Raw genomic sequence first — 22,857 nt, forward strand, 5'->3', positions numbered from 1 at the left:
TATATGTTATTGAGGATGAGAGCTGGTGGGAGGTAATTGGATCACGGGTGTGGTTTCCTCCATGCTGTTCTAGTGATAGTGAGTGATCTACGAGAGCTGATAGTTTTAAAATTGTTTAGCAGTTCCCCCTTTGCTCGCTCTCTCTCTCTCTCTCTCTCTCTCCTGCCACCACGTAAGATATGCTTGCTGCCGCTTTGCCTTCTGCCATGATTGTAAGTTTCCTGAGGCCTCCCCAGCCATGTGGAACTGTGACTCAATTAAACCTCCTTTCTACACAAATTACCCAGTATCAGGGACCAATCCCAGAGAGACAGAGATATGTGACATTTCAGACAGAGAATTCAAAAGAGCCGTTTTGAGGAAAATCAAAGAAATTTGAGACGACACAGAGAAGGAATTAGAAATACTATCAGATAAATTTACCAAAGATACTCAAAATTTGAAAAGAGTCCAGCAAAAATTCTTCACCTGAAAATTCGTTTGACATACTGAAGAATGCATCAGAGTCTTTTAATAGCAGGATTGATTAAGCAGAAGAAATAATTAGCTCAAAGACAGGCTATTTGAAAATAAACAGTCATAGGAGATAATATAAAAAAGAATAAGAAATAATTAAGTACACTACAATATAGTATTTGTCCATTTTCACACTGCTATCAAGATTGACCCCTGGTGCTTTTTTCAATATTTTTTTGAGGTCATATTTTTCTGGATGGTCCTGATGTTCAACAGTGTCTGGGCATTAAAGAGTTAGGTATTTATTATAGTCTTCACAGTCTAGGCCTGTTTGCACCCATTTCTTGGCAAGGCTGTTCAGGTATTTGAAGGGACTTGGGTGTTGTGATCTAAGTTTTCTGTCACTGTAGCCGTATGTGCATTAGGGATCACCTCAAGCCCAGAAACATTGTGTTTTTTACAGACTCATAGAAATACTGCCTTGGTAGTCTTAATTAACATCCAGAAGAATTCTCTGGATTACCTGGCAGAGACTCTTGTTCTTACTTTCTGCCAAACAAACAGAGCCTCTCTCTCTCTCTGCCGAGCTGCCTGGAGCTGTGAGAGGAGTAACACAGGCACCTCTCTGACCACCACCTCTGGTGTACGCTGAGTCAAATCTGAAGCCAGCACAACACTGGGCCTTGTGCAAGGTCTAGTGTAAACACTACCTGGCCTCTGCCTATGTTTGCTCAGGGCCCTAAGGCTCTGCAATCAACAGGTGGTGGAGCCTGCCAGGCTGGTGACCTTCCATTCAGAGTGGCAAGTTGCCCCAGGCCCTGTGTAGGTCCAGAGATGCCGTAGAGAAACCAGAGCCTGGAGTTGAAAACCTTAGAAAGCTAACTAGTGGTATAATCTACTGCAGGTGAGCTGGCACCCAAACTGCAAGACAAATTCTTTTCCATTCTTCCTACCTCTTTCCTCCTTTGTTTTTTTTTTTTTTTTAATTTTCTTTTACAAATTACCCAGTCTCAAATAGTTTCTTTACAGCAATGTGAAAATGGACTAATACAGATAATTGGTACCGGCAGTGGTGCACTGCTATAAAGATAACCTGAAAATGTGGAAGCAACTTTGGAACTGGATAACAGGCAGAGATTGGCACAGTTTGGAGGGCTGAGAAGAAGAAGGAAGATGTGGGAAAGTTTGTAACTTCCTAGACACTTGTTAATCGGTTTTGACCAAAATGCTGATAGTGAAATGGAAAGAGACTATGGGGTTTTCTAGATCTAGAATTACATCTTCCGTTAAGAGAGACCCTTTGGTTTCCTGTGTTTCTGTTTGGATGTCTTTTATTTATTTCTTTTGCCTGATTGTTCTGGCTGGCTAGGAGTTCCAGTACTATGTTGAATAGGAGCAGTGAGAGACGGCGTCCTTGTTTTGTTCTGGATCTCAAGGGCAATGCTTCCAGCTTTTGCCTATCCAGTATAATATTGGTTGTGGGTTTGTCATAAGTGGCTTGTATTATTTTGAGATATGCTTCTTCAAAACCCAGTTTGATGAGGATTTTTTAACAGAAAGTAATATTGAATTTTATCAAAGCACTCCTATGGATTTATTGAGATGATCATATGGTTTTTGTTTTTAGTTTTCCTTATATAATAAATCACATTTATTTATTTGTGTATGTTGAACCAACCTTGCATCCCAGGAATAAAGCCTACTTGATTGTGGCAAATTACTTTTTGATGTGCTGCTGGGTTTGATTTTCTAGTGTTTTGTTGAGGATTTTTGCATGTATGTTCATCAAACATACTCACCTGAAATTTTCTTTCTCCTTTCTGTGTCAGCCAGGTTTTGATGTAAGAATAATTATTTCCTTTTAAAATTAGTTGTGGAGGAGTGTCTCCTCAATTATTTCAAATAGCATCAGTAGGATTGGTACTAGTTCTTTATATGTCTGGTAGAATTTGGCTGTGAATAAATTTGATCAAGGGCTTTCTCTGATTGGTAGGTATTACGGATTGAATTTCAGAACTTGTTATTGGTCTGTCCAGATATTTAATTTCTCCCTGTTTCAATCTTGGAAGGATGAATGTTTCTAGAAATTCATCAATTTCTTCTAAGTTCTCTAGTTTATGTGCATAGACAAGTTCATTATAGTCCCTAAGGGTTATTATTATTATTATTATTATTTGTGTTTCTGTGAGGTCATTGGTAATGTCATATTTGTCATTTCTGATTGTGTTTATTTGGATCTACTCTTTTTTGTTTTCTTCTTTAGTATAGCTAGTGGTCTATCAGTTGTATTTATTCTTTCAAAAAACCAACTTTTGTTTACATTGATCTGTATAAATTTTCATGACTTATTTTCATTCAGTTCAGCTCTAACATTGGCTATATTTTCTTCTACTAGCTTTGGAGTTAGTTTGCTGTTGCATTTCTCTTGATTTAGTTGTAATATTATATTGCTAATTTGATATCTTTCTATTTCTTGATGTAGACATTTAGTGTTACAAACTTTTCTCTTAATACTACTTTAGCTGCGTTGTAGAGATTTTCATATTTTTATCTTTGTTTTCATTAGTTTTAAAGAATTTATTGATTAATTCCTTAGTTTCTTTATTTATCCAAAAGTTATTCAGGGGCAAGTTGTTTAATTTCCCAGTAAAGGGATGGTTTTGAGATATCTTATTTGCATTGATTTCTATTCTAATGAGACAATGGTCCAAGAGTGTGGTTGGTATGATTTTTTTTAAATTTTTGAATTGGTTGAGAATTGCTTTATGACCAAGCATTTGGCCGTTCTTAGAGTATGTACCATGTGCAGATGAGAAGAAAGTACATTCTGTTGTTGGGTGATACGTTCTGTAGATGTGTGTTAGGTTCATTTGTTCAAGTGTTGCGTTTAGGTCTCAAATATATTTGTCAGTTTTCTGCCTCAATGATCTGTCTCATACTGTTGGTAGGGTGTTTAAGCCTTCCACTATTATTGTGTAAATATCTAAGCTTATTTGTAAGTTTCTAAGAACTTGTTTTATTAATCTGAGTGCTCCAGTGTTGGTTGCATATATATTAAAATTGTTAAGTCTTCTTGTTGGACAATCTCTGTTTAAAGTTACAATCAGTGTCTTTGAAAATAAAAATAATTGTTACATGATGACATTTGTCTTTGATGCCTTCCAACGTTATTGTTCGGCTACTATATTTTATCTCTTGAACTTGTAATCTCCCTTCTCTCAATCTAATGTTAATGGCCCTATGATCTTCAGAAACCTTACTTAAATAAAATCATGGTGATCTGTTCTCCTTGATTCCATAGTATTTATAGCAATTAAGGTAGCTTTAAAGCAATAATAATGATAAAATACAACAGTATGTATAACAATGTATAACCATATACATATATAACTATGTGTGTAACTATATTTACACATATAAAACATTAAAACAACAGTTAAAATCAAATAATTCAGTGGTGTTACACACATTCACAGTGGTGTAAAATCATCACTACTATCTATTTAGAAAACTTTTTCATCATTACAAATAGAAACTCTTTAGTCATTAAACAACAACTCTCCATTCCTCCATACCCCCAACCCCTAGCAACCACTATTTACTTTATCTGTGAATTTCACCATTCTAGTTGCTTCACATAACTGGAATGACACAATATTTGTCCTTTTGTATCTGACCTATTTTATTTAGCCTAACAGTTTTAGGATTATTTGTGTCGTGTCTTATAATTGATTTCTTTCTAAGGCTAAATAATATTCCATTGTATGTATATGGCACATTTAGTTTGTCCATTATATGTTAATATACATTTAATTTTTTTGACTTTTGGTTATTATGAATAATGTTGCAACGAACATTCATGTACCAGCAAATTTTTGAGTCTCTACTTTGAATTATCTTGGTTATATACCTGCAAGTAGAATATTTGGATCATATGGTAATTCTACGTGTAACTTCCTAAAGAATTGTCATACTGGTTCCACAGGAGCTGCACCATATCTATTTCCACCACCAAAGCAGAAAGGTTTCAATTTCTCCATATGCTTTTCAACATTTGTTTTTCATACACACACACACACACACACACACACACACACACACACACACACACACACATCAAAGCCATCTGATGTGTGTTCAGTGGTATCCCATTAGGGTTTCGATATGCATTTTCCTTATGATTAGTTTTGTTGAGCATCTTTTCATACAATTAATGGGCATAAGTTCATTTTCTTTGAAGAAATGTGTGTTTAAGTTCAATGCCTTTTTTTATATTGGATTTCTTGTTGGGTTGTACAAGTTGTTTATTATGCATATTCATATTCTATTCAATATTTTATTTAATGTTATGTTCTCCTATTCTGTAGGTTGCCTTTTCACTGACTTGATAGGGTCACTTGATGAATAAAAGTTTTTAGTTTTGACGCGTTCTAATTATTCTACTTTTTTTTCTTGACTCTGCTTTTGATGTCATATCCAGGAAATTATTATCAAATCCAATATTATAGAAATTTTCCTGCATATTTTCCTCTAAGGGTTGTATAATTTTAACTCTTAAGTTTAGCTTTTGATCCATTTTCAGTTAATTTTTATATATGGTATAAGATAATGGTCCAATTGCTTTTGAATATGTATATGCAGTTTTCCTAGGACAATTTGCTAAAAAGAATATTTCACTTTGAATGGTCTTGAAATTCTAGTCAAAGAATCATTGACGGCCGGGCGCGGTGGCTCAAGCCTGTAATCCCAGCACTTTGGGAGGCCGAGACGGGCGGATCACGAGGTCAGGAGATCGAGACCATCCTGGCGAACACCGTGAAACCCCGTCTCTACTAAAAAATACAAAAAACTAGCCGGGCGAGGTGGCGGGCGCCTGTAGTCCCAGCTTCTCGGGAGGCTGAGGCAGCAGAATGGCGTAAACCCGGGAGGCGGAGCTTGCAGTGAGCTGAGATCCTGCCACTGCACTCCAGCCCGGGCTACAGAGCGAGACTCCATCTCAAAAAAAAAAAAAAAAAAAAAAAAAAAAGAATCATTGACTAGAAAACTTAGGGGTTATTTCTGGACTCTTTATTCTATTCCATAGGTTCACATATTACCAATTTATTTCTTTCAAATATATAACTTTAAATATATATATATACACATATATATGTATATTTATATATGATGGGTCTTCAAAAAGTTCATAGAAATGTATATTATGAAAAAACAATGCATGGATTTCAAAAATATTTATACATAAATAAACTCATATTAACTTGTTAGAACATGTCTGCGCAGGATCTAGTTTAAGGCACCAAGAATTATAAGACATCAATTTTAAAAGAACCCCTATAAGAGTGACATAAATTTTGCTAAAATTGAAGCAAGAACGAACAACAAATGTGTCATGAAGCCTGGGTGAAATAATGGTAAAATCACTGATGTTTTCCCAAAAGCTTATGGCGACAATTCCCCAAAGATATTACCAGTTTACAAATAGATAGACTCATTTTAAAAAGAGAAGAGAAAGTGTTGAAGATGAAGCCCCGAGTATCAGATTATCTACATCAATTTTTGAGAAAAAAAAAAAGTATCTTGTTTGTGCTCGAGTTAAAGAAGAGCAATAATTAGCAGTGGAAATAATAGCTAACACAATAGAAATATCAATTAGTTCAGCTTACACAATTCTGACTGAAAAATTAATGTTGAGCAACCTTCCCGCTTGATGGGTGCCAAAATCATTACATCCCCATCAGCTGCAAGTAAGAGCAGAGCTTTCAAGAAAAATTTTTAATAAGTAGGCTCAACATCCTGAAGCATTACTTCAGAGAATTGTAACAGGAGATGAAACATGGCTTTATCATTACAATCCTGAAGACAAAGCGCAAACAAACCAATCACTATAGAGGATGGAAGTGATCCAGTAAAAGCAAGAGTAGAACACTCAAGAGCAGAGGTTTGGGCAACAGTGTTTTGGAATGCTCAATGTATTTTTGCTTGTTAACTTTCTGGAGGGCCAAAGAATTATCAGTCTGCTTAATATGAGAGTGCTTTGAGAATACCCAAATATTTAGCATGCACACACACACACACACGCACACACACAATGCCTGGGAAAGCTCCACTTTCCCATGGTGGAATCTGTCTCCACCATGACAATGTTCTTGCTCACTTCTCTCATAAAACAAGGGCAATTTTGTGAGAGTTTCAAAGGTAAATCATTAGGAATCCACCTTACCATTTTTGAACACTTCTGACATATTTTTTATTTCTTGATCTTAAAACAACCTGGAAAAGGGCACTTATTTTTCTTCAGTTAATAATGTAATAAGGACTACACTGACATTGGTAAATTTCCAGGACCCTCAGTTCTTTAGAGATGGACTAAATGGCTGGTATCATCCCTTACAAAAGTGTCTTGAACTTAATAAAATTTCTACTGAGAAATAAAGTTTATATGTTTTATTTTTATCTTTTAATTTTTCATGAACTTTTTCAAGTCTCTCTCTCTGTATACACATACATAACTTTAAATATAATGTCCAACTTCCTTCTGATCTCCAATGTTTGTAATGATAAACCAGCTAATAATCTCATTTTTTATGGTTAAAGACTGTAGTAGTTCACTATTTTGCAACTGTTCCAAACTATTTTTTCAAACAACATTTCGTTTTATGTGGGCTCAGTGAAATCTGCTTCTTTAGTTAGCATTCAGCTAATGTTTTGACACAGATTCCGTTTAATGCCAGGAGCTAAAATAAATCAAACGAGCAACAGAAAAGAACTACCGCCATTCCCAATTTCTCCACACTAGCTTTGTGCTGGAGAATTTCCCATCATTAGCTAGGCTTGGACTGATACTAGTGATAATCCTGAAGTGAAAGCTTAAAGTTTTCTCAGGATTTTACTGAACATGCCTCTTGTCTGAGCACGTATATGGCTTCTAAATTATCCTGTACATGCTGTTTTGATGTTTAAAATGATTAGAGAAAGTCTTTTTCCAATTAAGAACTGACTTATTTTTATAATGTTATATTATAGTAAAATGATAGCATTTGCCATGTACTCAGAATCTACTACGTTCAAACAATTGTGTCACAACTTGTATATACATTAACAATCTCTACAAGAAATCTGCAAGGTGATTATTATTACCTTTGTTTTGTAGATAAAGAAACTGAAGCACATAAAAATTAATTAAATTCCCATTGTCACAAAATTAATAACTGGCACATTCAATTCTGCCTGTTCAAAAGCCTAAGCAATATCTACTACACCATGGCACTTTGCTGATACCTTGAAAGATTGAATGTAGGTTTCAAAGTAAGTATCCAACTATGTACTGTTCTAGAATAGTCAGATTAAGCAATTACACACATTTCAGTTCCTCTGTCTTCAATTCCCACTTCTGCAGCATTTATATCAACAAGTCATTTGGAACAGAACCTTACCATAGACCACTGTCTGAGTACCATGTGTGCAATCTATAGAAATAAACATAGTTAGATCATCAATTTGTAATAGAACTGAAGTATATAAAAAGACATATATTTCATGGTAGCAAATCTTGTTAATTTGCCTGAAATTCCTAAAGGGCATACATTTTAGAGAAGATAGAGATCATTTACCTTAAAAACAAAACAAAATAACAAAGGCACAATGTTTATTGATTATTTCTACCAGAGAATATTTTGCAATTATAACTATCTCTGACATACCAGAGAAATAATAGCTTATACACAGAAAACTTATCTTTGTAGCACTCATTCTGGAAATAGTAATGTCCACCTCTTGAGGCTCTAGGCATTGATAAGGTGTTATATTAACCAAAATGTTACTTAATTGTCACTCTAATTTTCTATCATTTTCTCTCTCTCTCTCTCTCTCTCTCTCTCTCGGTGTGTGTGTGTGTGTGTGTGTGTGTGTGTGTGTGTGTGCGTGCGCGCATCTTGCAAATTCTAGGAAGGCCCTAGATTATCCTGCTTGTACCTCACTGAAGGAACAGATTTGCAAATTCCTTGTCAAGATCCCCTTCTTTCAATGACGCATTCTCACACAAGAAGGGCAGAAAATATAGTCTAAGCAGAAAGCACTATGCCAATCTGAGCTACTATTATCTGGCACTACAATAATTCTGAAAAATTACTGAGTTATATCAACTGTAATAAAAATCCATTTCTAAACTTTCAGCAATATCAAGTAGTATGAATAAGCACTTTAAAATATATATATATAATGCAAAACTAAAATAATCATACTAAATAAATCCTATTTTTAAAAGGAAACAAAATCACCTATATAGAAAGTAGAGCTATATCAAAAATAAATTGGATAGATTCACAGGGTGACAGCTCGTAGAACATTTTCAAGAATAATATAGTACTTGCATACTTTCAGATTCCCGTAAAATAAATCTCAAGGTTTTCCAATCAGCCCACAGGCAATTAGACCCTTGCTTGCTTGCCCACAAGCATATTCCAGCCAAGCCTTTCTCTCAGAATTTTCATATTCTGTGAATGAATTATGAATAACATTTACAAATTCCACCAAGCCGACTGTCAGTATGTATCACCATCCCCTATTTTTGGGCAATAGTGTCAGAAGATACTTTTATGAGTTTTAAAGCTTTTGCAATTTAAAATGAGCTTTTTGAAGAACCCATTATTTTATGAGTAAGAACAACAGATAAATAAATATATTTGCAATGCCAGTAACAAACACAGCCTATAATTTTATTACCACACGACTGCAGGCTAAAGTTTAGGTGCTAAGCTGTGCTAAGCTGTTTCTGGTTTCATATCTCTCTGAGAGTTTTTTGTTTGTGTGTTTGGTTGTTTGTTTGTTTGTTTTTGAGATGAAGTCTTGCTCTGTCACCCAGGCTGGAGTGCAGTGGAGCGATCTCTGCTCCCTGCAAGCTCCGCCTCCCGGGTTCACGCCATTCTGCTGCCTCAGCCTCCCCAGCAGCTGAGACTACAGGTGCACGCCGCCACACCTGGCTAATTTTTTTTGTATTTTTAGTAGAGACGGGGTTTCACCGTGTTAGCCAGTATGGTCTGGATCTCCTGACCTTGTGATCCGCCCGCCTCGGCCTCCCAAAGTGCTGGGATTACAGGTGTAATCCACCGCGCCCGGCCTCTGAGAGTTTTTTAAAATGTGGAGTATGCCCCCTTGCAGCTTACATTATTTTTTAAATCAATAATTTAACTTACATTTCTTATTATCTCATTATTACTTATCTCTTTCATTAAGGAATCATTACAGCATTAGAGTTTATAGCTCTACAGGCAAGGAAAATATAAGTGTTAAACAAGTAGCTTTACTGTATACAGACATAGCTGTGATGTGCAAGCTCACCCAGAAGCAATGTGGATTTTTGTGTCATTAGAAATAATTTTATTTAAAGAAATAAAATAGAAGAAAACATTTTTTTTGTTTGTTTGTTTGTTTGTTTTGAGACGGAGTCTCGCTCTGTCACCCAGGCTGGAGTGCAGTGGCCGGATCTCAGCTCACTGCAAGCTCCGCCTCCCGGGTTTACGCCATTCTCCTGCCTCAGCCTCCCGAGTAGCTGGGACTACAGGCGCCCGCCACCTCGCCCCGCTAGTTTTTTGTATTTTTTAGTAGAGACGGGGTTTCACCGTGTTAGCCAGGATGGTCTTGATCTCCTGACCTCGTGATCCGCCCATCTCGGCCTCCCAAAGCGCTGGGATTACAGGCTTGAGCCACCGCGCCCAGCCAGAAGAAAACATTTTAATTATTCCTTGGAATAATTTGTATCCTGCAGATTTTTTTTTTTCCTGGTCAGTAATGAATGTATAATACTAAGATTGAATATATAAATAATTTTCATAATTCAAGAAAAAATAAATATAACTACCTCAGACATTTAATTATGAATGGGATTCTGTTATGGTATTTAAAGTAATATACATTAATACTAACTAAAATCTTGAGAATTCATTCTTTAAATATTCAATTCTGTATATTGTGTAAGTTATATAGCTCCAATATTGTGACCTAAAATATACTCTTTCATTGGGGAAAAATGGTAAATTATAAGACACATGGTTTCTTTTTTGGCAAACTATTTTTGAATATTTATTTTTCTGACATTACTAATCTATTTAATTTTAGAATCTATAATTTGAATTAGAGGGTATTTTTATTATTTTTGACAAAACATTATAGTCCACTGACAAATTTTGTAAATTCCATTTTGCATTAGAGTATTTTGGATGCTAAAACTTAAGTGTTCTACATAGTAATCATTAGTGATAACCAGTATTTAAAATGCATGTTACTAGTAAACCAAATTATATTAATTTTATGTATTATTGGTACATGTATCTGGCAATCCGCCCCCCCCCCCGCCCAATTTCCATTCACCTCCAAAAATGGTATCTATTTCTGGTGTTTTACAGTTTTTTATTTATAATATTAATTCTATCAAAATATAACCTAAGGATTTATTTACAAACATTCAAAAGCAGAAAGATATTCACAAAAAAAGTTTTAAGTCTTGATAAACTTTACTTTGAAAAAAATGAATTGATAAATTATATATGAGGCCACATACCTCAAAATATCATGGTACTTCATCATCAAATTCCATCATTTGATGGGTTCATGATTATATTAGTTGTATCTAAGGTATCTTATGACGTGAAATGTAAAAATAACATAGTCGAAACTTTAGTTACAATAGTTATAATTCCTTGTTTTATTATTTTATATAAATTAAATGATTGTGTTTGAGTTTTATAGAGCACTCAGGGCACAAATAAATTGGAATATTAGAACAACATTTAGTGTATTCCTTAATATAGAGCTAGTGAAAGGACACAAAGATAGATGTGTACCCGCCCCTCTCGCTACACTCTTTGTTCTGCTTTCTAATCTCTGCACATACCAGAGGTTTCGTAAGTTCTGTAAGTACATGTTTTTCTTTCTGAGGCCAGGTCACAAGGAATGTTTAAGTAAGATAGCCAGGTCACAAGGTGTGTTTAAGCAAGATAGCCATAAACTGGTTGTGCAACCTGACGCAATATAATTAACTGCCTTTGTGTAAAACTGCTCTTCCGCCTCAAGGGTTGTACTGAAATATCAGAAATGGTGGGAACCAATCATAATTTGCCAAATCGCTTTGTTCAAACTCCAGCCAATCATACCTCTAATTTATATAATGATTCTATGCCTACTTTCCTTAGACTATATAACATTGTTCGGAGCTCAGTGGGGGAGCTCTCCTGCCCGTCTCCTTTCGCGAGGGAGGGAGAGTTCCAGGTTCGAACCTGTAATAAAGATCCTTGCTGCTTAGCTTTGACTCTGGACTCTGGTGGTCTTCTTCGGGGAATAAACGGTCTGGGCATAACACTAGCATTTGTCTTAATATAATTAATCTCTCTTACATTAGATGTAATAAATAATAAGGTGAAAATATAAAAGCTGCTTTTTTATATAGGTTACTATTACTGATAGAGATTTTATGGCATGCTAAACCAGAAGAGATACACGTACAGACACACACATATGCATGTGTGTATTCATTAAAATGTCTGACAACTCTATTAAACCCACACAGGTGAAAAATGAGCGCTTTACCACACAGCTCATTGAAAAGTTGGTATTTTGGAGATTTGGTTTTGTTATACGTGTATAGACACATTTAAGTATATACCAACATGCAATAAATGTAGTTCTTATTGGCAAAAAAATAAAGATCTTATGAGGTATTAGTTGTATTTAAGAGGCACTCTGTAGTATTTCAAATATTTTTTTTTTTTTTTTTTTTTTTTTTTTTTTTTTTTTTTTTTTGAGATGGAGTCGCGCTCTGTCGCCCAGGCTGGAGTGCAGTGGCCGGATCTCAGCTCACTGCAGGCTCCGCCTCCCAGGTTTACGCCATTCTCCTGCCTCAGCCTCCCGAGTAGCTGGGACTACAGGCGCCCGCCCCCTCGCCCGGCTAGTTTTTTGTATTTTTTTAATAGAAACGGAGTTTCACCATGTTAGCCAGGATGGTCTCGGTCTCCTGACCTCATGATCCGCCCGTCTCGGCCTCAAATATTTTCTTTTAACTTTATCAGTTCTCAAACCAGTTTTGCCACTAATTTGATAGTATTATAGAGAGATAATAAGGTGTATTTCAAACTATTCTGCATGTGTGTGTATATATTAAATACAAATATAAATTATGCATATAAATTATAGTGTGAAAATGAGAGAGAAAAAGATATATGAACTAGTCTATATATAATTTTCTGGTTTGGCTTGGTATTATTTTAGTATGGCTGTCTATATTAGTCTTTTCATAATTTTTTGAAATGTGCTTTATTACTAAGTGGAAGATTACTAAGAAATAGAAGAAAGCCTAATATTTCGATTCAAAACAAAATGGTATTCAAATAAATGGTTCAGTCTCCAGTTAATATGATTTGGGTACTAATATCTTAAAAATCATCTTAAGCCTAACTGTCAGTTGGGGAATATACAAATTATTTGACAATGACAGAGCCACAGTATTAGTTGGGTTCTTTGCAATCATCTTAAGAAAGTAAGCATTTTAAAACAAAGTCATATTTCTTTTCTTTCTACAGTCTTAATTTTCTCCTACTTTGAGCTACTATTTGGAATGTTGCCTTAAGGCTATATCACTGCTGCAGAAGAATGGGTGGGACATTGCTAGAAGACTGTTAATACTGTTTCTAATTGGCTATAAGAGTCTGAATCAGGCCCTCCTCACCTGAGGATTTAATGCATTCCTTTTGCAAAATTTGTGACTCCCTGTGCCCAGAAAGTTGCACAGTAGGCTTGGTAATCAGACAGTATTCAGCATCTGCTTGTTAAACAGAAATAACTTGAGGACTCCAAAAATTTTAGGGAGAAAGATAGAAGACTGTCCAATATACGTATTCAAAATATTCACAACTCAAAATTTAGAAGCACGTTCCTGATTATAATATTGCCTTCATCCAAAAACATACGTAATTTGGGGAAAACAGCATCAGTAAACATTTTGTCTTATAGTACCTATAACGAAAGTGTCTCTTAAACCTGTACCCTCAGACAAAAATAAGGAAAAAAAGAATAAAAATATTAACAAAGCCTTTGAGATGTTTAGGACTATATAAAGTGACCAAACATTCAAATTATCAAAATTTCTGATAGGACAGATCAACAAGTTTAGAAAACATATTTAAAGAAATAAATCCTGAAAATATCCCATGTCTAGCAAGAGAGTTAGATATCCAGATATATGAGACCCAGTGATTCCTAGCCAAATACGTTCCACAAAAGACTGCCACACTGCATATTATAACTAGAATGCCTAAAGTCAAAGTGAAAAAAATAATTTCAAAATCATCTAGAGAAAAGTGTCTCATCACCTATAAAGGAAACGCCATTAAACTATGACATGGTTTGGCTATATGTCCCCATGCAAATCTCATGTTGAATTGTGGTCCAAAGTGTTGGAGGTGGGGCCTAGTGGGAGGTGATTGGATCATGGGGGTAGTTTCTAAAGGTTTAACACCATCCCCCCAGTGCTATCTTGTGACAGAGTTCTTATGAAATATGGCTGTTTGAAGTGTGTAGCATCTCTGCCTCCTGTTCTCTCTCTCTTCCTCCTGCTCCCACCACGTAAGATGTTCTGGGTTCCTGGTCACCTTCCACCATGATTGTAAGTGTCCTGAAGCCTCGCCAGCCATGCCTCCTGTACAGCCTGTGGAACTGTGAGTCAATTAAACCTATTTTCTTTATAAATTACCCAATCTTAGGTAGTTCTTTATTGCAGTGTGAGATCAGACTAATACATACTAACGATGGATTTTTAGCTGAATCTTCACAGGCCATAAAAGGATAGAATGACATTTTCAAAGTATAGAAAAAACAAAACAAAACAAAGAACCTTTTGATTAAGAAATTTATATCCAGCAAGAATACACTTTATAAATGAAGGCAAAATAAAGTATTTTCCAAATAAGCAAATGCTGAGGGAATTATTCACCACCAAACCAGCCCTATAAGACATACTCAAAGGAGTGTTTTGTTTTTTTTTGAGACGGAGTCTCGCTCTGTCGCCCAAACTGGAGTGCAGTGGCCGGATCTCAGCTCACTGCAAACTCCGCCTTTCGGGTTCACGCCATTCTCCTGCCTCAGCCTCCCGAGTAGCTGGGACTACAGGCGCCCGCCACCTCGCCCGGCTAGTTTTTTGTATTTTTTAGTAGAGACGGGGTTTCACCGTGTTAGCCAGGATGGTCTTGATCTCCTGACCTTGTGATCCGCCTGTCTCGGCCTCCCAAAGTGCTGGGATTACAGGCTTGAGCCACCGCACCCGGCCAGGAGTCTTAAACATGGAAATGAAAGACCAATATTCACCATGATGAAAACATATGAACAAAGAAGATAAATGAATCAGATGTTAATATGGGAGAATTTCCCCAAACCATAGAGAAGAAAAGAATCTATGAAACAACTAGAATACAGTTAACAATATGACAGAAACAAAACCTTAAATATCAATATTAACCTTGAATGTAAATAGATTAAATGTTCCATTTAAAAGATATAAATTAGTAGAATATTTTTAAAAAGTCATTCAACTGTATGCTGCTTATAAGAACTAACGTATAAAAACACAAATAGACTGAAGGTAAGGTAGTTGAAAAATATATTCCATGCATGTGGAAACCAAAAGAGAGCAGAAGTAGTTACATTTATATCAGATAAAACATAATTTTATTCAAAAACAGTAAAAAGATGGCAAGGAATGTCATTATATAATAATAAGGGTATCAATTTAGAAAAAAAAAAAATAACAATTTTCAATTTATACACACACCACACCAGAGAACCCAGATTTATAAAACAAATGTTATTAGACCTAAAGAGAGACACAGAGAGAGAGAGAGACCAATTAGCTGATAGTAAGGAAGCTTAATATTCCACTTACAACATTAGACAGATAAGATAGAAAATCAACAAGGCAACATTGAACTTAAATTGAACTTTAGGACAAATGGAACTTACAGACATCTACAGGTCATTCTACCCGAAAACTAGAGAATATATGTTCATCTCATTAACACATAGAGAATTTTCTAAGACAGACCATATTTGTTGAGAAAAAATATCTCAACAAACTTTTTAAGAGTAAAATTATATCAAGTATCTTTTATGACCGCAGTAGAATAAAACTAGAAATCAATACTGAGAGAAACTTTGGAAATTATACAAATATGTGGAAATTAAACAACATGCTCCTGAATGATCACTGGGCCAAGAAAGAAATTAAAATTGAAATGTTAAAAGTTGTTGAAACTAATAAAATTGAAAACACAATATACTAAAACCTGTGGGATACAGACAAAATAGTCTTCAGAGAGAAGTTGATAGTATTAAATGACTATATTAACAGAGTAGAAAGATTGCAAATTAACAATGTAACATCACCTCTCAAGGAGTGAAGAGTAAGTACAAACCAAACCTAGGCTGGGCGCAGTGGCTTATGCCTGTAATCCCAGCACTATGGGAGGCCATGGCAGGTGGATCACCTGAAGTCAGGAGTTTAAGACAGCCTGGCCAACATGGCAAAACCTTGTCTCTATTAGAAATACAAAAAGTACCTGGGCATGGTGGCGAGGGCCTGTAATCCCAGCTACTTGGGAGACTGAGGCTGGAGAATCACTTGAACCCGGAAGGGGGTGGTTGCAGTGGGCCGAGATCCAGCCATTGTACTCTAGCCTAAGACACAGAGCGAGACTCCGAAAAAAAAAAAAAAAAAAAGAAGAACAAAGCAAACCTATAAACAGCAGAAGAAAAGAAAGATCATAGCAGAATTCAATGAAACTGAAACAAAAAATACAATGATTAACAAAATGATTCTTTTAAAAAAGATAAAATTGATAAACCAGTAGCAATAAAACCCAAGAAGACAGAGGATACAAATAAACAAATTTGGAAATTCAAAATGGACATTACAACTGACACCAAAGAGAAACAAAAGATCACCAGACCATTTTGAACAACACACTCACAAACTAGAAAACGTAGAGAAAGTGGATAAATTCCTGAAAACATACAACCTCCTAAGACTGAATCAGGAAGAAATAGAGAACCTCAACAGACCAATAACAAGTTCCAAGATTGAATCTGGAACAAAATAGCCCCAAAGAAAGAAAACCTCAGAACCAGACAGATTCACAGCTAAATTCTACCAAATGTACAAAGAAAAACAAACAACAATTCTCTTGATACTGTTAAAAAAGAAAGAAAGAAAAGAAAAGAAAACAAGGAGAAGAGAATTATTTCTAACTCATTCTATGAGGCCAGTATGATCCCTAAATCAGACAAGGACACAACAATAAAAGAAACCTGTAGACCAATAACCCTGATAAACATACACATAAAAGTTCTCAACAAAATACTAGAAAATCAATTCAACATCATATCAAAAAGGTAATACATAATGATAAAGTAGATTTTATACCAAGGATGCAAAGATGGTTTAACATATGCAAATCAAAAAATGTGATGCCTCACATTCACAGATTTAAAGACGAAAACTATATCATCATTTCAGTAGGTGAGAAAAAAAGCATTTGATAAAATCCAGCATTTCTTTGTGATAAAAATCCCTCAACAAATAAACCTATAAAGAACATATCTCAAAAGAATAACAGCCATGTATGACAAACCCACTGCCAACATCATACTGTATGGGGAAAAGTTGAAGGCATTTACTCTAAGAACTGGAATAAAACAAGGATCCCTATTTTTACCATTTCTATTCAAGATGACACTGGAAGTTCTAGTCAAACCAATCAGACAATAGGAAGAAATATAAGGCATCAAAACTTGAAAACAGTAAGTCAAATCATCCCTATTCGCTAATGATTAGATCTTATACCTGAAAAATGTAAAGACCCCACCAGAAAACTGTTAGATTTGATAAATGAATTCAGTTAAGTTTCAGGATACAAAATGAAAGTTCAGAAATTAGGCAATTTTATACACCGATAATGACCTAGCTGACAACCAAATCAGGAAAGCAACAAAACTTACAATCACTACAAACATAAACAAACAAAATACCTAGGAAAATATTTAACCAATGAGGTGAATGGTCTCTACAACAAAAACTACAAATGACTGATAAAAGAAATTGTGTATAACACAAAGAGAAAACTTCCCATTCTCATGGATCAGAATAGTTAATACCTTTAAAATGACCATATAACCCAAAGCCATTTGCAGCTACAATGCAACGCCTATCAAAATGTCAATGCCATTTTTCACATTGTTAGAAAAAAAAAAATTCTAAAATATATATGAGACAAAAAAGAGCCTGAAAAGCCAAAGCAATCCTATGTAAAAATAACAAAGCTGGAAATATCACATTAATTGACTTTAAATTACACTTCAAGGCTATAGTAACAAAACCAGCATCATGCTTGTGTAAAAATAGACACATAGATTAATAGCACAGAATAGAGAACCTAAAAGTATTTAAAACCACCTGATCTTCTAAAAAACTGACAAGCACATATGCTGGGGAAATGATACCCTTTTCAATAAATGATGCTTGAAAAATCGGACTTCCATGTGCAGAATATTAAAACTGATTACAAAATAAATGTAAAAAGAATGAAATACTTAAATATAAGAGCTAAAATTATAAACATACTAAAAGAAAACCTACGGAAAACTCTTTCAAACATTGGTCTAGGAAAGAATTTATGAGTAAGATCACAAAAGCACAAGCAACAAAAACAAAAATATATAAACTAAAAATCTTCTGTGCAGCAAAATTAATAATCAACAGAGTGAATGGACAACCTGCAGAATTGAATTTATTTGCAAACTATGCATCTGACAGGGAACTAATATTCAGAATTTACAAGAAACTTGTAAATTAACAACATTAACAACAACAACAACAAAAACTCCAAATAATACCATGAAAAAGTGAGCAAAGGAAAAGAAAACACAAAAGTGGCCAACAGGCATATGAAAAAATGTTCAACATCACTAGTTGTTGGAGAAATGCAAATTAAAACCACAATGAGGTATCATCTGACACCAGTTAGAATGGCGATTATTAAAAAGAAGAAAAGGAACAGAAGTTGGCAAGGATGTGAATAAAAGGAAACTCTTACATACTGTTGGTGCAAATGTAAACTAGTACAACTTCTATGGAAAACTCTGTGGAGATACGTTGGGGATAGGACCCAAGTCTAAATATGAAATTTATTTAACTTTTACATACACCCTATATACATAACCTGAAGGTAATTTTATACAATATTTTAAGTAATTTTATACATTAAACGAAATTTTGATTCTGATTTGATTGCATCCCATCACATGAGGTTAGGTGTAAAGTTTTCCACTTGTGTCATGTGTCACTCAAAAAGATTCAAATTTTATAGCATTTTAGATTTAGATTTTTGGATTTGAATGCTCAAACTGCAATATATCATATATTTCAAAACAGCTAAGATACCAAATTTTAAATGTCTCACCACAAAAAAATGGTAAGTGGGGTGACAAATATGTTAATTAGCTTGATTTAGATATTCCACGTTGTATACATATATCAAAACATGATATTGCACCCCAAAATATATACAATTATTATTTGTTGATTTAAAATATATGAAAACTGTTTTTGTAAACAAAATGTAGGTTGCTTTAAAAAATGTTTTGACCCATAAAAACTGTATATATTTAAGAGGTACCATGTAATATTTTGATATACATATACATTGTGAAGTGATTACCATTTTTAATGATGATGCAAACCATTCCCAATGATATAAAATGAAGAATTTATATGTAAAACATATGAAGCATGAAATATAATAACAACAATGATAATAACCAACATTTATTGAATTTTACTCTAAGTCAATCTGCCTGCTAAATATTTTACATGTATAAAATAATATGGTGGAAATTCAAGATGAAAGAAAAATAAACACAATTAAAGGAGTATGAAACTTTCACAGTCACTCTCAGTTCTCACCTGATCCAGCAGACAATTAATAATTACGTTGGTAGAGGTTTTGATTGTATATTAATATAATTTGTTCTAATACATATGTTTAGAATGCTACATCTTATAAGCATACAATACAACAACCTCTCTTCATGCCTCTATCAAAAATATATAATAATTGGCTATTGTGTTACAAATACCTCAGAAAGTGGGAAAAAGTAGAATTAAAACATCTTACCACAAAACACAATAACTACAAATAAATAGTAAAAGTGAAACAAATAAGTAAAAATAAATACATGTGGAAGTAAGCTATTAATCCTTTTCTCACCTGAAATGTTCTTTGAACAAAACAGCCATTGCAAAATTTCCAGAAAAATAAATACTAATTAAGAGCCTGCAATAATTGTATGGTCATATTAGTCTCTGCATTTATTTACATATTGATTTGTTTTTTTTTAATTTTTATTTTTAAAATTTAATTTAATTTCAATAGTGTTGGGGGAACAGGTGGCTTTTGGTTACATGAATAAGTCCTTCAGTGGTGATTTCTGAGACTTTGGTGCACCTGTAACACAAGTACTGTACACTGTACCCAATGCGGTGTCTTTTATCCCTCACACTCCTCCCACTCTTCCCCCTGCATCCCCAAAGTCCATTATATCATTCTTACACCTTTGTGTCATCATAGCTTAGCTTCCACTTATAAGTGAGACCATACAATGTTTGGTTTTCCATTCTGGAGTTACTTCACTTAGCATAATGGTCTCCAACTCCATCCAGGTTGTTGTGAATACCATTATTTCATTTCTTTGAATGGCTGAGTATTATTCCATTGTATATATATGTATCACATTTTCTTTATCCACTCATTGGTTTATGATCATTTAGGCTGGTTCCATATTTTTGCAATTGTGAATTGTGCTGCAGTAAGCATGTGTGTGTAAGTGTCTTTTTCATTTAATGACTCCTTTTTTTCTGGGTAGATCTGCAGTAGTGGAATTGATGGATCAGATGGTAGTTCTACTTTTAGTTCTTTAAAGAATGTCCATACTGTTTTCTATAGTGACTGTGCTAGTTTACATTCCCACGAGCAATATGAAAGTGTTCCCTTTTCACTACATCCACACCACTGTTTTTGAATTTTTTAATTATGACAATTCTTGCAGGAGTAAGGTGCTATCTCATTGTGGTTTTAATTTACATTTCCCCAATAATTAGTAAAGTTGAGTGTTTTTTTCATGTATTTGTTGGCCATTTGTATATCTCCTTTTGAGAATTGTCTATTCATGTCCTTAGCCCACTTTTTGATGGGATTATTTGTTTTTTACTTGCAGATTTGTTTGAGTTCTTTGTAGATTCTGGATACTAATCCTTTTTCAGATGCATAGTTTGTGAATATTTTCTCCCACTCTGTGGGCTGTCTTTTTACTCTGCTGATTATAATAATAATTATTATTATATAATAATATATTATAATTTTATATAATAATTATTATGTTATAATTATATAATATAATTATAATATTATTATTATTTTGCTGTGTGGAAGCTCTTAGTTTAATTGGGTCACATCTGTTTATTTTTGTTTTTGTTGGATTTGCCTTTCTGTTCTTGGTCATGATATCTTTGCCTAAGCTAATGTCTAGAAGTTTTTCAGATGTTATCTTCTAGAATTTTTATGGTTTCAGGTCTTATATATGAGTCTTTAATCTATCTTGAGTTGATTTTTGTATAATGTGAGAGTGGAGGATCCAGTTCATTCTTCTACATGTGGCTTGCCAATTATCCCAGCACCCATTTGTTGAATATGAGGTGTCCTTTCTCCTCTTTATATTTTGTTCGCTTTGTCAAAGAGCAGTTGGCTGTAAGTATTTGACTTTATTTCTGGGTTTTCTATTCTGTTCTATTCATCTACTTGCCTATTTTTGTACCAATATCATGCTGTTTTGATAACTATAGTGTTGTAGTAATTTGAAATCAGATGATGTGATGCCTCCAGATTTGCTCTTTTTGATTAGTCTTGCTTTGGCTATGTGGGCTCTTTTTTGGTTCCGTATGGATTTTAAGATTTTTTTTTTTTTCAGTGCTGTGAAGGATGGTTGTATTTTTATGGGAATTGCATTGAATTTGTAGATTGCTTTTGGCATTCTGGTCATTTTCACAATATCATTTCTACCCATCCATGAGCATCGGATGTGTTTCCTGTGTCATCAGTGACTTTTTTAAGCGATGTTTTGTAGTTTTCCTTATAGAGACCTTTCACCTCCTTGGTTAAGTGTATCCTTAAGTACTTTAGGGTTTTTTTTTTTTTTTTCTTTTTTTGCAGCTGTTGTAAAAGCAATTCATTTCTTAATTTGATTCTTAGCTTGATCATTTTTGGTATATAGCAGCGCTATTGATTTGTGTACATTGATTCTGCATTCTGAGCTTCTTCTGAATTTATTTTTCAGTTCTAGGAGCTTTTTGGATGAGTCTTTAGAACTTGCTAGGTATACGATCATATCTTCAGTGAACAGTGACAGTTTAACTTCCTTTTTACCAATTTGGATGCTCTATATTTATTTTCTCTTGTCTGATTGCGCTGGTTAGGACTTCCAGTACTATGTTGAATAGAAATGGTGAAAGTGGGCATCCTAGTCTTGTTCGAGTTCTCAGGGGGAATGCTTTCAACTTTTCGCTGTTCAGTATAATGTTAGCTATTAAAATAATTTAAAAAGAGACATAATTGTTTATGATTACAGAACAGAAGGTAGTTGTTATCAAACCCCAACAATTAAAAATACAGATGTATCATGGGCATTGAAAGAGAGAGAAGGACTGAAGGTTAATATAAGGGCAAAAATATTCTCACTTATAGAGAGGTTGTATAATGATAACGTACAATATTGGTGGGGTAATATTGTTCTATAAGTATATCAGCATTCTTTCTGTTTACAGTAGTATAGTTATACCCAGTCCACCTGCTAACTTCTTTCTTATATTCTTTTTAATTTATCCAATTTGCATTTATGTTTATGTGTCTATAAACATGGGATGGATCTGCAACAGTATACACCAAACTATTAATGTGAATAATTACTTGGGTTTAGATTATGCAATAAAGACTTTCACATGCCACTAATATATATTATATATAATATATATTATATAGACATATTAGAAATAAGAGTATAAAAGCAAAATAAGTATGTAAGTGATGTCACATTGCGTTATTATCTAGAAACAAAATAAATACATAAAATCCTGTTTGTAGCCTATCAGAACAAGATAAGGCATTCAAAAGAAGTGAGCTAAGAGTTCAGGAAGAAAAAAAGACACTGCAATGGAAGTTAGTTATTTCCAGCCTTAGCTCAGAAAGGACATAAGGTAGCCTGAGAACATGGGAGTGGTATCCCACTTGTTTCTCACATAAGCCAAACGATTGCCAG

The 22,857-nt window shown here is 34.3% G+C and overlaps 1 long non-coding RNA gene across 2 annotated transcripts in view; it reads left to right on the forward strand.

Annotated features, from left to right (window-relative positions):
• The first annotated feature begins 1,247 nt into the window (after positions 1-1,247).
• The window catches only part of LOC123571070 (uncharacterized), a 41,572-nt gene continuing 19,962 nt past the window's right edge, over positions 1,248-22,857 (forward strand). For both annotated transcript variants that reach the window (XR_006695241.3, XR_012429863.1), the window contains exon 1: positions 1,248-1,360. This is a non-coding gene — a long non-coding RNA (uncharacterized lncRNA). The remainder of the gene's footprint in view (positions 1,361-22,857) is intronic.

Source organism: Macaca fascicularis, chromosome X, assembly GCF_037993035.2.
Source record: "Macaca fascicularis isolate 582-1 chromosome X, T2T-MFA8v1.1".
Classification (NCBI taxonomy): Eukaryota; Metazoa; Chordata; class Mammalia; order Primates; family Cercopithecidae; genus Macaca; species Macaca fascicularis.